Source organism: Chionomys nivalis, chromosome 1, assembly GCF_950005125.1.
Source record: "Chionomys nivalis chromosome 1, mChiNiv1.1, whole genome shotgun sequence".
Classification (NCBI taxonomy): Eukaryota; Metazoa; Chordata; class Mammalia; order Rodentia; family Cricetidae; genus Chionomys; species Chionomys nivalis.
This window is the reverse complement of record NC_080086.1, coordinates 171,463,220-171,476,085: the sequence shown is the minus strand read 5'-3', so window position 1 is coordinate 171,476,085 and position 12,866 is coordinate 171,463,220. Positions and strand designations below refer to the sequence as shown.

The following is a 12,866-nucleotide window of genomic DNA, read 5'->3' as shown; positions in this document are numbered from 1 at the left end:
CCTGTACCAAGGGGTTGAGTTTCTCTCTGGGGTTCCTCAACAATTAAATCCAAAGTAACACATTTTCTGGATGGCTCAAATTGACACAGATGAGCCGGGGACCTGGAAGTTGGTGGGCTCCTTGTGCATGGCTGAATTATTGTGACACCCATTGAGAATCTGGTAGCCCTTACATGATGACCTCTCCAGAGTCCCAGGACAATGTCTGTGTGCCAGAACTTGGGAGCCATGACACAGTGGTGATAGTTGGCGGGGTAGGGGTGGGGGTCTCTGGTAAGACAGCTTAATTTTTTTAAATTAGGATTTAATAAAGGCACACAGGAGTTGTTTGGATTGAACAGAAATCACATCGTGTGTTTTTACAGATCACGAATGCTGTGGCCATGCAGGGTCCTGCAGAGAGCTGGCCCCAACCCACAAGATACTGTGCATGGGCTTCCACCCCAACCTCTATAGGGGACTCACTCATTCACATGTCACTGGGTTAGGCTCTTAGAATATTTTCTCAATGCTCAGGCCAAGTCTGCTGCTGTGCTCAACACTGGGGATGAAGTGGCTAAAACTTAAATTTTAGTTTAAGGGGCTAAATTTAGTTCAGGGGCGAGGTTGCTTCAGGACAGTGTTTCAGTGATGCTGCAGCTGCCAATGTCCCGCTCCTCAGTGGCCTGTGGCGACTCAAGACCCCAGCGGAGTTTCCCCTGATTTGCCCTTGTGAAACACTTCAAATGCGCTAAGATGTAGATAAAACAGGTCTGGGCTGGAGTCAGTAATGAGATTTTTTAATTAAAAAAGTTGCGAATGTGTGCTTGTTCCTGGACATGGGAGCCTCAGGTCAGAGGACAACTTTCAGGAATCCTGAACTTGGATCTTCAGGCTTGGCGGTAGGTGCCTTTAGCCACTGAGCCAACCCACCAACCCAGGAATGCCAGGAAACCAGTTTTTCTCAAGCATGTCTGGACAGGAGAGTAGAGACAGTGCAGCGGATGTAGGGTGACAGGGTGGTAGCCTCACAGGGCAAAGCCCAGCGCCGTGCTCAGAGAGCTGGGCACCTCTGTTGATTAGCCCGAGTTGGAAGACTGAGCTGGGCCTGTCCAATGTACTGACGGTCAATTGTTACGGGTGCCAGCTGTGGCTGCATCATCCATGGGCTTTGTTAAGGCAGCTTCGTTCTCTGGCACTAAGTGGGCTGTTGAAAAGTAAGAAGTGTCTTCTTTAAGACTTATTTATTTATTAAGTATACAGTATTCTGTCTGTATGTCCACCAGCAGGCCAGAAGAGGGCACCAGACCTCATTACAGATGGTTGTGAGCTACCGCATGGGTGCTGGGAATTGAACTCAGGTCATCTTGAAGTGCAGTTAGTTCTCTTAACCTCTGAGCCATCTCTTTGACCCAAGAAGTGTCTTTTTAGAAAGGGTTTGTTTTTATACTCATGTGTGCCTGCATGCAAGTGTGCATACCACATGAATTTAGTTCATGAGTGTGCACCTGCATGCATGTGAGTATACCATATGGATTTAGTTCGTGAGTGTGTGCCTGCGTGCAAATGTGTATACCACATGGATTTAGATCATGAGTGTGCGCCTGCATGCATGTGAGTATACCACATGAATTTCATGCCCACAGAGTCCAGAAGAGGGTGCTGGATCCCCTGGAACTGGAGTTGCAGAAGGCTCTAAGCCATCATGTTTGTGCTGGGGACTAAGCCTGGGTCCTCCACAGGATCAGCCGGTGCTTTTTACTGCCGAGTTATCTCTCCAGACCCCAAATAGCAAGAGTTCTTAAAGATGTTATTATAATGTGCTTCCCACCCCGCAGTCCTACTGTGTGTACCTCGCTTCCCTTAAGCACAGTAGCTGAGAGCTATTTATTCTCCAGAATGTGCAGATTATTTCAACCGCTTAACCAAGAAGATGAACAGACAACATTTTCAGAAAGACTCACTAGAGGAAACAGAGAGACCATCTACAGCAACATTACTATACATGAGTTCTAGAGTCATTAGCTCAAGATGACAGATAATACTGATTCACAGCCATTAATTTAAAATGTAATTAAAAGAGAAAGATTAAAAACAGAGAACAGATAGGGAAGATGTTAATTGGATAGCCAATTTAAGTTAAGCCTCGGTGTAAGAATAACTCAGCAGGTTTTGTGGGAGAAGTCACTCCTCAGGTATTTGGGTGTTTGATCTTCTGGGTGAGTGGAGTTGACTCCAGCACGGATTGACTGCAGATCTCTGGTGGCAGTGACCTCCCGCTTACAGTTCTGGAGACCCCGCTTTGGGGAAAGACTTTTTTCCATCAGAATCGGGTGCAAAGAGGGCAAGTTGAGCTTCCCGTAATGGCGCACACTTGCCATCCAGCCTCTGGAAAACTTGACTCCAGCCTGGGCCACGCAGCAAGACTTTGTCTCAAAAGCAAACAGAAAAAGAACCAAACCCCCCCCAAAGTGGTTTGACTTAAAATTCAAATGCTCTTCCTTCTTGCTTAGGCTGCACAATGGACCCCAAAGGGATGAGATTTGTTTGTTTATTTATTTATAGCTATACGGTATCACTATGTAACCAGGCTGGTCTTGAAGTTGGGCCCTACCTCTCAGAGGCCCCTGAGTGCTGGGATTATAGGCCTGTGGTACCATACCCTGCTTCAATTTTTTAAAACCTGTGTTTTGTTTTTTTTAGACAGGGTTTCTCTGTAGCTTTGGAGCCTGTCCTGAAACTAGCTCTTGTAGACCAGGCTGGCCTCGAACTCAGAGATCTGCCTGCCTTTGCCTCCCCAGTGCTGGGATTAAAGGCATGCGCCACCACTGCTGAGCTCAAACCTTTTTTTTTTTTTTAAGACGGGGTCTGTCTGTGTAGCACAGGATGACTTACAACTTGCACTATAGACCAGGCTGGTCTCAAGTTCATAAAAATTTGCTTGCCTCTTGAGTGCTGAGATTAAGGGTTAAAGGTGTGTCCTACCAAGGTTGGCTTAATCTTTTTTTGTTTGTTTGTTTTGGTTTTTTGAGACAGGGTTTCTCTGTGTAGGTCTGGCTGTCCCAGAACTCACTCTGCAGCCTAGGCTGGTCTCAAACTCACAGAAATTTGCCTGTCTCTGCCTCCTGAGTGCTGAGATTAAAGGCATGTGCCACCATCGTTCCCAGGATGTAAATGATTCTTTTTAAAAAAATATTTTTATGTGTGAATGAGTGTATGTCTGCAGCACATGTATGCAGTGCCCATGAATGCCAGAAGAGGGCATCATAGATCTTGAGACTGGAATTAACAGATTGTGCATAACTATGTGGGTACAGAGAATTGAATCCAGGTCCTCTGGAAGAGCAGCCAGTGCTCTTAACCACTTAGTCGCCTACTCCAGCTCCTGCAACTGGTTCTTGAAGATGTGGAAAACCTTATTCTCTTTATCTAGGTAGTAGGCATGGATGCAGTGTATCTCCTGAGGAAGGAGAATGCAGGAAAATAAACTGTCTTCACAGGTCCTTTAGAAGGACAGTTATAAACAGCCAGAGCTGCGACATGTTGGCGTACAGCCTTTCACACAGTCTGACTGCTCAGGGCTGTATGGGCTGCAGGTCTTGAGTCTCCTGGTTTCTGAGCTTTAGGGGTCCTCACCTGTTCACCTCAAGCTGGGTAAACAGACTCTTAGCTCATTCTAAGTGTGGTGAGCTTTCCTCACACGAGGCGGCCATTAACCCACAGAGGTGTTGGAAAACCAGAGGCTGCGTGGGGAGTTGAAAATCGCTGGCTGGCCTAGGACTTGGGAGTCCCCAAAATATTTCCACCATGGCCACAGAGGGTAAAAGCCAACCTAAAGCTCTTCCCCTAGGCCTGAAGCTCTGCTATCCGTCCCTATCTTGGAGGCTGCAGGCTACGCATGAAGACAGGAGGGTCTCCTAGTAGCAGGCCTGCGGGAAGGGGCTCACTCTCTAAAGCAGCTAGTCTGATGGGTGGGTGGCGCCAAGTGGGAGTTGGCAGCTGTGAGCCACCTGCTGGGTCCAAACCTGTTTCCAGGGCTACCAGAGTCCCGACCAGGGGAATCACGCGTCCCTGCAGGCACCCCTGAAAGGAGAGGCCAGGAGGGACTGGAGGTGGGTGGGACAGGCCAACACAGGAAATGCCTGCTGGGCCTAAAAATAGTGTGGGAGGGAACAGGAAACAGAAACTTCGGGCCAACGTGGAAATGCTTTCGGAGTGATCAGGAAATGAGGAGTGGGGCTGGAGGGGTAGCCACCACCCTGTTGCACACCCCCAGTCTCCATGTCTGGCTGGGGGAGGGGAAGACTGCGTCCCACCTGCCCTCTCTTTGTTCCTGAGCCACAGAGTCATGCCCTGCTGATCTGTAACCGCACGTAGATATCACCCAGTACTTGGATGGCGGCCTGGTGTTCCCAGAACTGAGGTGGTTCCTGGGAAGTGGGGGCCCAGCAAGATGGTCGAGTTGGTAAAGATACTTGGGGCCAGGCCCAGTGATCTAACTTCTATTCCTGGGACTCAGGTGGTGGAGAGAACTGACTCTTGCCAGTTGTCCTTTGAACTCCACATGTCCCTGCGCCCCTCCTCCACCTAAATGTAATAAAAAAAATTAAAATCGGGGAAATAAATTCTGCAAGCAAGAAACTCGAGGGTCGTCTGGAAGGCCCGACAGTCTTCAAATTTTACACATCGAGTTCCTCTTATCTGGGTAGTGAACACTTAGGGGTGTGTTGAGACTCCCCAGCCTAGGCTGAACCTTACTTAGCCCAATTAGTGTAGACCCTGGAATGGGATTGGACAACTGTTTGTAGTTTTAAATTATTATTATTATTATTATTATTATTATTATTATTATTTTACATTTATTTAGTTTATCATGCCTGGTGTCTATAAAGGTGAGAAGAAGCTGCTGCTTCGAGAGGGTAATGGAAAAGGAAGGAACTCAGGCTGGAAGCTGAAGATCAGCCTGCCTTGGGGGGGGGAGTGGGCGTGGCTTGTCTCTTAAGAGACAGGGCAGGTCATTACACCCTGGGACTGGAGTTAAAAATTGTTGTGAGCCACTGTGTGGGTGCTAGGATCTGAACCTGGGTCCTCTGTAAGAGTAGTAAGTGCTGTTAACTGCTGAGCAAGCAATGTCTTCTGCCCCATTTTCTCTCTCTCTCTCTCTCTCTCTCTCCCTCCTTCCTCCCCTCCCTCCCTCCCTCCTTTCCTCCTTCCTTCCTTCCTTTCTTTCTTTCTTCTTTCTCTCTTTCTCTCTCTCTTCTTCCCTCCCTCCTCTTTTTTTTTTTTTTTTTTTTTTTTTAAACAGCGTTTTTCTGTAGCTTTGGAGCTTGTCCTGGCACTTGCTCTGTAGACCAGGCTGCCCTCAAACTCATAGAAATCTGCCTTCCTCTGCCTCCTGAGTGCTGGGATTAAAGGTTACCACCGCCTGGCCTTTTAAAAGATTTACTTTAAAAAAAATTGTGTGTATACGTGTGTGTGTGTGTGAGTTCAGAGCCCAGAAGAGGGCATCAGATCCTCTGGAGCTGTAATTATAGGCAATTGTGAGTCACCCAACATGGGTGCTGGGAATTGAATTCCAGACCTCTGAAAGAGTAGCAGGTCTCCTAAACACTGAGTAGTCTTTCCAGTCCTCAGATGGGTTTTTTTCCTAAATCTTGCAGGAGTGTGACTCTTTTAGGCTGCTGTCAGCTGTGACATTAGCTTGGATGGAGCCGTGTGGGGTGTTGCCTGGACCACCAGAGTCTCAATCAGTGGTCCATACTGGAGGCTGGAGCTTTGCTTTATACTAAGATGTGTAATGGTAGCCTTGGGTGGACTTGGAGAAACACCAATCCAGTCTTCTGTTCCGTATGTTTCTGCTGGCTCTGACCATATTGAGACCAAATGAAATTATCAGTGTTATTGTTGCCCAAGCGCACTGCTCCCCAGAAGTCCTCAGGGCTGTTGTGACAAAGGATGCTAGTTGTCAGTGTGCTTTGTGCTTTGCCTGGGGTCAGCCCATTCATGTGTATTCTGATTTCTAAGGCCCAGGTTGTTGGAATAATCCCAGACCTGCAGGGATGAACTCCCACAGCCCAGGTGCTGAGGGAAGACATATGGGTGACCCATTCCACTAAATGCTAGGTTAGTAGGCAGTAAATCATGTGATCTCCAGGAGAGCAGGCTCCAGGCTGCTTGAGGAAGCAGATATGTCTGTTCCTTTTGCTCCTGAACCTAGGTGGTTCTGGGGGTTCAAACCCAATTTCTTTGTGGGTATGCTTTAGGACTCTACAGCTCCAGCTATTGGGGGTTTACCCTCCATTTTTTCTGAGGCAGAGTTCCAGGTGACTCAAGCTGGAAATTACTATGTGACCTACGAGAGTGGCCTTGTTCATCCTGCTTCCCCTCTGGACTGCACCACCGTGTTTAGTTTATACAGTGTTGAGGACTGAGCGTGCTTCATGCGTGCTAGGCAAGAACCCTACCCATTGAAGCACAGCCCTTCTCTTTCATGGCTATCCTGACTTCCTGTTTAAGCATCCCCCGGGCATGATGTGGTGGGGACAGCAGGTGCTTACTCCTGAGTTCTGGATGCTGCTGTACCACTCGATGTTGTTGAGCACCAGCAGCAAGCTGAGCCTGGATGGGTGCCAGTGGCCCACTGCTCATAGACAGCCTAACTTCAGACGCTATATAGAGCTGGGATGCCCTGAGTCTGGGGAACCTCTCAGGAGCAGGGGATGGATGAGTTATAGCCTGGGTATAGCCAACTGGGGCTCTTTGCAGGGAGCTGAGAACTAAGGTAAGGCCACAGGAGCCCAGAGGTGGGCGGTGAGCACCATACCCATACACGACCACAGCCATTTTCTCCACAGGGTATGAAGAAAAGTCTCCAGACAGGGGTGAGTGGAGAGACAGAGACTAGAACCACAGAGGTCTAGATTGACCCCATACCATGTCCCTGTCCTTTATTCTCTGACCATCAGGGGCAGGACCACTCCTCAGCTTGGGCCCTACTTGAATCTGTAGGGGCATCAGACAACCCTGAGAGAGAGGAATGACTAGAGGAAGCTGGACAGTCTTAGAGTCCACAGAGCTGCCCTGGCAATGGAGCAGAGCAGTTTCATGTTTTCTGTAAGTCTGGGAGGTCTTTGTTGAGGAGAGATGATGAGAGCGGGGATCCCACTCAGTCTGGATGGGAAAACTCCAGCTGACCCTTCACTGGGGTCCCAGTCCCACCCTCTTCATCTTTCCTTACTCTACTGCATGGGACCTTGGGTCTTGCTCTTCTTTTTTTCTTTGAAAAGAGATCACTTATTTATTTTCTGGCATCTGTGTGGGAATTTTGCCTGTGTGCGTGTATGTGCCTTGCGTTCAAGGAGATCCAAAGAGGACATCAGCTCTCCTGGAACTGGAGTCTCAGATGTTCATGAGTTCTTACGTGGGTGTTGGCAATTGAATCCTGGTCCTCTGCAAGAGCAACCTCGCAAGAGCAACCTCTGCAAGAGCAACCTCTGCAAGAGCAATGGGCACTCATAAGCACTGAGCCGTCTCTCCAGCCCCCAGCTCAATCCCTCTATAAGGAAGTCTAGGCTGCTTGCTTCCTCCCTGAAGCCAGAAACACAAAAGCACGCTTATGAATTTTGATTTTGTTTTCAGAACAGCTAAAGGAACACAAATGGCATTTAAGGGTGCTAAAAACCAAGTACATGGATTCAGGATGTGTGTGTGTGTGTGTGTGTGTGTGTGTGTGTATGTCTGGTGGTGGTGGGGTCCCTGTGCATTGCTGTGCTCCCTTCTGTGGAGGGAACGATTGGTTGCACATTAAGTATTCCGGGTAGATGAGGGCTCAGTGCAGCTGTTCAGGTAAGATGCTCTGCAGTGGGCACAGCTAGCTGTTTATGCATTATATGGTTACTTGATTACTTTATAGTTCAAGAGTGCCCGGAGTGACCCATACGCTCATTTGCCTGTTTTATGTGACTTAAGAGCAGTTTTGCCATTTGGAAGCCCTTGTGGAGGCTTGGAGTTCTGAAGTCTTTGCATCTGGCCTCACTTTCTGTTGTATAACTGATCCAATAGAAGTGGAGAGCTTGTGTGGTTAAGGAGAGAGCCCCTTAGGAGCCATGTGACCCAAGCGAAGTGCTCTTCTGAGCCCCAATTTCTCCTCTTGTACAATGAAGAGAACATATCGCCCACCTTCCAGGACAAGATCAACAGTGTGCCAATCCTCTTTGAAGTACAGAGTGTGTGCAATCAGGGTATTATTCCTCCTGCCATCATTCAGTGTGACATTGTTTCCATGGGAAAGTCTGAGTTGCTTTATGACAATTGGATTTGCAATGTAGTTTCCAGGAATGCATTTGTCTTGAAGCAGTCATTGGCCAAGAGCAACATAACCTGACCCAGGAATAAAATGCATCTGTGCTGGCACACAGAGCTATCTAGGAGGGCTTGGCAGAAAAAGAAAAGGAAAGAAAAAGACTTGTACAGGCGGGGAGGCTTGTGCTGTTCCGCTGCACTTTCTACAATGGAGTCCTTGGGTAGCGTTCTCCAGAGAGACAGGAGAAAGCCAGGAGTGTGTGATGCAGTCATCATCTGTCAGCCTATCTATCTATCTATCTATCTATCTATCTATCTATCTATCTATCTATCTATCTATCTCTATCTATCTATCTATCTATCTATCTATCTATCTATCTATCTATCATCTATCTATCTACTATCTATCTATCTATCTATCTATCTATCTATCTATCTATCTACCATCTGTCTGTCTATCTATCTATCTATCTATCTATCTATCTATCTATCTATCTATCTTCTTTCTTTCTTTCTTTCTTTCTTTCTTTCTTTCTTTCTTTCTTTCTTTCTTTCTTTCTCCCTATTCTCTTTCCCCCTTCCTTCTCTCTCTCCCTCTCTGTTTCCCCCACCTCTCTCTCCCTCCCTATCTATATAGCTAAAAGAAATGTCTTGGGTTGGATTGGCAGGTTAGTGACCAAGAAGAATAGCAATTAGAATCCAGAGGCCATCTTCTGGGAAGAATTCCCTCTGTCTGGGCAGGTCAGTCTTTGTTGTATTCAGGCCTTTAAGTGCCTAGCTGAGGCTCACTCACATGCCTTAGCTAATCTGCCTTATACCAAGTTTTTGGATGAATGTATCTGTCTTATGTACAAAATTCTCACCCCTAAAACATTTACAATAATATTTCATGAAATATCATGGCATGGTGGCCCAACCAGTTGACACACAAGATTCACCATCCTGGGGATGGGATGTGGTTCAGAGGCAGAGCAAGTACTCAGCACGCGGAGAGTTCTAAGTGTGAGCCTCAAAATCAGCAGAAGTCACCCTCCCCCTCCCTCCTTAGCCCTCCCCTCCTTCCTCCCTCCACAGGGCCCCAGCAACCACCCAGAAGTTGCAGCCTTTTTTCTTCCTCATGTGTTCAAAGGAAAGCCTAGCTTTTTGCGTCCCTAAGGCAGATCAAGAGAGAGCTTCCACCGAGGTGTGTGGCCTGGTGAAAGATTTACAAGGAGGATGAGCTGAGGAATCACTAGTTCTTACCCATCATGCCCCCCATGAGAGACCATCTGGTCCAGGCAGTATTTGCTGGTGCGTGCGTGTGTGTGTGTGTGCATGCATGGGATTGTGTGTGCATGTGTGCGTGTGTGTGTGTGTTTGGCTTTCACCTCAAGCTTCTATAAACATTCTCTTTATACAACATGAGCTTGGGGGCTGGGGCCAGACCAAGTCTGAAGAGAGATATGGGTGGTTAGCCACTGGCTAGCTCCTTTGAAGGTAGAACATAGGAGGTGATGTCACGTGGGGCTCCCTGTCTTAGATGCGCAGGGCTAAGGATACAGGTTGGCAGTCATCAGGATACTACTGCTACTACGAAATAAACATCGGTGCTAGATCATGATGTGATTTGGAAGGTACGTAAGGAATCCAATAACAGGAGTAGTGAGACTCTTTCCTCTTCCAGCCCCATCACACATGTGAGCAAAGCCACTCCGTGCCTGAGTCTGTAAAGACAGAAACGTGAGCACAAGGCACATACCGAATCTTGCCCCATTCAAGCAGTAAGCAGCATTTTCCCGTGGGGTCTTGATCTAATTCACTCCAGAAAAGATGCATTTCCATATTTTAATTATTTATTAAAGTTTATAGCTGTTTTGATCAACTGCATGTTAGTAATAATTGCTAAAAATAATTCAATCCAGAAGAAATGTAGTCAACATGTATGGATTTATGATCATGGGGAATAAAATTTAATTTCACAAACATGTTTGGCTCCCTGTGAAGTATGGAAGGATGATCGATAAAACCCTTTCAAAGGCGAAGCGTTACATGAAGATGAAGTCACTCGGGGGGGGGGGGGGAGGTGGAATAGGACTATTGGTTCAGAGAGAAAAAACGATGTCACGCTTCAAATTTTTAAAGAAGTCACGTGTGTACTTTTTAACACGAAATCACCAAGGCCTCCCGACTACACGGAATCATCTCACTTTTAAACGAAAACATTTCAGATATATCAGAAATTACCTTCTACAATTATTTCAGTTTTGAAAATGTTCGTAAGACAAACTACAAGACATGTGGTTTTTCAAAATACTTTTATTTTTTATTTTATATTATTATTATTATTTTTTAAGCAGATCTTGCCTCAAGTTTATTGGTAAAAACAGCATAAAGTCTTGGCTGTCTGCAAACAGAGTGTAGGTGTTCACAGCAGTCCATCTGCCTTCACACTGGCAGACTGAGGCCTTTTTCTATGAGGCCTTCCCAGGGGCCTGGGCACCTTTGGGGACCTGAGCTGGAGCTGAGGCCTCTGCCTTGGTTGGAACTTTGGGCTTTGGTTGTTGGAGCCTAGGAGCCCTGACCGTGCAGCTTCTAATCCCAGCCTTGTATCCAAGCCCCATATAAAAAATTCCCAAGCTTGGGGTGAGCAATGAAAGCGAGACGGCTGAGTTTGCGACTGGGGCCCTTTGGCATCTTGGGTTTCACCACGTTGGGCCTGACCAGGGCCTTGACGGCCTCTGCACATGCGCTCATTGCTTTTGCATTATTTGCCTGCATCTTCTTCACGCCTTTCTTGTTGTGCTTCTTGACAAAGGGCATGCTCCTCAGGAACTTGGGGTCGACCCCCTTAAGAGAGTCATTATCTTTGTGACCGGGGTTTCTTGATGCCCTTCTGTGCCATTTTCGGGATTGGTTGTGTGGTGTGGTTCTTGGACTTGGGCATGTCTGAAAGGTAACGGGCAGCTCCTGAAGCTCCTGCGACCGGAAGAGAAAGAGAGTCAAAAGACTTTTAAGTAGCAGGTGGAGACTACTGTGATAGGACCTTGTCCTCTTGTCCAAAGAAACCACCCACCGACCAGCACAGTCCATTCTGCTGCTCTCCGCCCTTGCTCCCTCTTGTCTGAGAAGAGTGCACCCTCAGGAGAAAGGGTCTAGACTGGACCATCCAGAAAGATGGGAATAAACACATGGTATAAGTGAACAGAAGAGCTCTTTTGGTGACGGTGCGGGGGAACGCTTGGGTTAGCAGGGAGAACACGAAGCTGCCTGCCCTCAGAATTCTTACATTGCACAGCTGGGCTGGGTGTCCTGCTGGATAAGTGGGGCGTCTCACCCATTCCCACCGAAAGCCTTGCCACACGGGGTCTGCCTCCTTATGGGCAAAGTTTAAGGGAGATGTAATGGCAGGGAAGGAAACCTCACTGCGCAGTACAGGGTGGACTGGCCCCGAGGATTTCTTGGGAATTCCGGAACTGTAGTTCCTGGAGACTGGGTCAGGGGAGGCGGGAGGGCATGGGGCACTCTGAAGAGGATTGGGTTGAGGGAGGGGAGGAAACCTTCTGATGAGGGGAGACGCTGAAGCCTACTAGCTTCATGTTAAAGAAACCAGGGTAGGGACTTGGGGTGATACTTAGACAACCTGCCCCTCTGTCATATGTGTGACTGGGTCCCCCCAGTCTTCTAATTCTCCAGCAGGGTGTGGAGCAGTGATTTCAGATACATTAAATCCCACAGGTCAAAACGCTGAAAACCTTTCTTGCACAAACGAGTAAAACCCTGCAAGTGTTAACATCTTGTTACTGTAGACGCTCAAACGATTTGAATGCAGAAGGAAAGAGATTGCGAGAGGCATCGCTGCTGGGACTCAGTGAGCACCTGGGGGGCGGGGACGTGTTTCTATCATTTTCTAACACACTTAAAAAAGGCATGCCAAGGGCTGGAGAGTTGGCCAGTTAAGTGTGCACACTGCCCTTGCAGAGGACCCATGTCTGGTAGCTCACAAGCTCCAGGGCACAGGGTGCTCTCTTCTGGGTTTCAAGGACACCTGCATTCATGTGCGCAAACTCACACACAGATACTCACGTGTGTACATAATTAAGGTCTTTTTAAAAAGGCCTTCGGAGATTTTTGTGCCTAGAGTTTTTTTCTCCTTTCTAACACTTTGTGTTTATTTTCATTCTTTGTGTGACTAATCATGGGCCCAAGGAGCCCCTTTCAGACTTTGACTCTAAGGCACAGAACTAAACTGGGTATGGCAGAGCACGCATCTAATCCCAGTCCGGGAGAGAGAGGCAGAAGCAGATTAGTGTGAGTTTGAGGCCAGCCTGGTCTACATAGCGAGTTCCAGGCCATCCAGAGTTACACAATGAGACCCTGACTCAGAAAACAAACACACACAAAACCAACCAACCAACCAACCAAACAAAAAACAGATACAGACACTACATTCTCATGACCAAACAGAGACCAAGACTGTGGAATTTTTCTTGCCCTTTTGTATCAACAGGTAAGTCGTCAGTTTTAGTTGATGTGATAGAAGACCTCAGGCTATCTGTCTGGAAAAAGAGATTTATGGGGCTCACACTTACTTGTCTGGCTCCATTGTT

General features: G+C 47.5%; 1 pseudogene; it reads right to left on the bottom strand.

Annotated features, from left to right (window-relative positions):
* Positions 1-10,730: 10,730 nt before the first annotated feature.
* LOC130861989 (60S ribosomal protein L29-like) lies at positions 10,731-11,203 on the bottom strand (annotated as a pseudogene).
* Between the last annotated feature and the right edge of the window lie 1,663 nt (positions 11,204-12,866).